Below are 2500 nucleotides of genomic sequence, written 5' to 3' on the forward strand. Positions count from 1 at the left end.
AATTTCCCTGTGGTTCTTCTGCATCTGAGCATCACGTTTCCCTGTGATTTCTACGCATATATATATATATATATATATATATATATATATATATATATATATATATATATATATATATATATATATATATATATTTGTGTGTGTGTATATATATAATCAACAACTAAAAATCCCCAGTCATATATCGTAACTTCTTCAGACGCTTTATGGTGTTTTCTTCAATTTACAGCAAATAGAATGTCATTGCTTCCCAGGGGGCCTAATAGAATTATATTTTTTTCAGACTTATAAAAACTTTGGTACCGAAAGCAGAGCTCATCATTTAAAGAAACTAACAGACACAAAGGATAAAAGGAGGGAATAGTATAAGCATGTCTCCCTAACGGATGTAATGAATTACCAATAGCTTTTGGAGAAGAGGGAATTAACCCCCTTTTAAACAGTTACATGAACCGTGGGTAATTTACGACGTCTTGGTCACAATGGCAGTGAAGGCAGCTAGTTATAGTATTCAAATCTTTTACTTAATCATTTATATATCGATAAATTAGGAGAATCTTAATGTCCTCTTGTTCATTAAATGACTTACATAATTATGATTTATTAAAAGTGGAAGATGATTAACGCAATTTATTGATATCTAGTTATGTAGATAATCGCACAGAGTCAGACAGACAGAAACACATACACACTCGCATACAAACACACACAAACAAACACACACACACAAACACACACACACACAAAGAGGAGGCAGGCACGTAATCAAAGTAGGAAAATACTAGAAAAAAACACGTAATCTCGTTCTAAATGCCTCTTGTGAATATATTGCCCCCAATGAAAACACAATCGACGAACCTGAAGTTAACAATAAACTTGATTGCATTGCAATTGTCTTAGTTGAATGAGATATAATTTCATTTTAAATGTAAGAAGAATAGACTTCCATAAAGACACCAATCAACCGGCTTGAAGAAGAAGAAGAGGAAGAAGAAGAAGAAGAGGAGGAAGAAGAAGAAGAAGCTCTCGTCCAATGGGGAACCCGGTGTTGTACCTCCAGCTTCCCTTCTTGCATCTTCTCGTCCAATCGTTGGCCTCCAATCACGAGTTTATGGCGCAAGAGCGGAACCCCATTCCCCGATGCTCATTCGCTGAGAAAGATGTATTTGCAGAAAAACAGGCGGAGAGCGGCGCAGTCAGGCAATGAGACAAAAAAGCCCCCCACGATTTTTTACCCCGAATGAGTAATTGCTGCGTCCCTAAAGCACAGGCAGGAATAGAGGCGCCCGTTTTGTTGCAAGGTTCTGGAATGGGATGGAATGGTCTTATATGAATCTGTGGAAACAGGTAAATAGACCTTTTGGGTATATATAATTTTTGGCTCAAAAAAGAAAGAAAAGAAGAATCGAAAGGCTTTGACCTTTCTTCTCAGATAACAAGTTCACTGAAAATAATGAAGATAAGAAGCAAGATAATATCGTAGTTTACAACATTTTGAATGACATATACAGTATATATATATATATATATATATATATATATATATATATATATATATATATATATATATATATATATATATATATATTTAATTATCATCTTCATCATCATCATCATCAGACGTTACTTGTCCACTGCAGAACAAAGGCCTCAGGCATGTCCTTCCACTTGCGTCTATTTATGGTCTTTTTATGCCAGTCCACACCCACAAACTTTTCCAGTTCGTCAATCCACCATCTTCTCTTCCTTACCCTGATTATTTCCCAGGCTCTAAGGACCCATTCTGGTTATTATGCCCTTTCCATTATATGTCCTGCCCATGTCCATTTCTTTGTATTACATGTTAAAATATCCTCTAGTTTAGTTTGCTCTCGTATCTATGTTGCTCTTTTTCTGTCTCTTAGTGTTATTCCCATCATTATTATTTCCATAGTTCTTTGAGTTTTAACTAGCTTATGTTTTAAGGCTTTTCATTAAATACTTTTCATTTTATAAAAATAAAAGTGTCATTTTACTTTCCATAATCTCATTTCATTTACCAAATTCTCTCCATCCCGTGCTTATCCTTCTTTTATTTTCGGTCTCGTGTCCTGGGGCAACGCTTTCTGTCTGTCCTAAGTAGGTATATTCATTAAACATCTCTAGAGGTTCGTCCATAACTCTTATTTATTGTCTGCCTGCATTTTCATCTTAGTTTTCCTCATATTCATTTTCAGTCCTACATTTCTGCTTCCCCTATTCACGTTTTCTATCATGTTTTGCAATTCCTCCCATGATTCAGTAAACAACTATATGATGTATAAATCTCAAGTTAATATTAATTCCTACATTTTCCCAACATAAATGTTTAAAAACTACTCCTAGGCATGCTATGAATAATTTAGGAGAGATAGTGTTTCCCTGTCTAACTCCTTTCTCAATCAGAATTCTCTCACTATCTTTATGTAGTTTTAGGTTGGTGTACTTCCTGTAAAGATTTATTCAAGTATTCTAATATAAG

Source organism: Palaemon carinicauda, chromosome 11, assembly GCF_036898095.1.
Source record: "Palaemon carinicauda isolate YSFRI2023 chromosome 11, ASM3689809v2, whole genome shotgun sequence".
Taxonomy (NCBI): domain Eukaryota; kingdom Metazoa; phylum Arthropoda; class Malacostraca; order Decapoda; family Palaemonidae; genus Palaemon; species Palaemon carinicauda.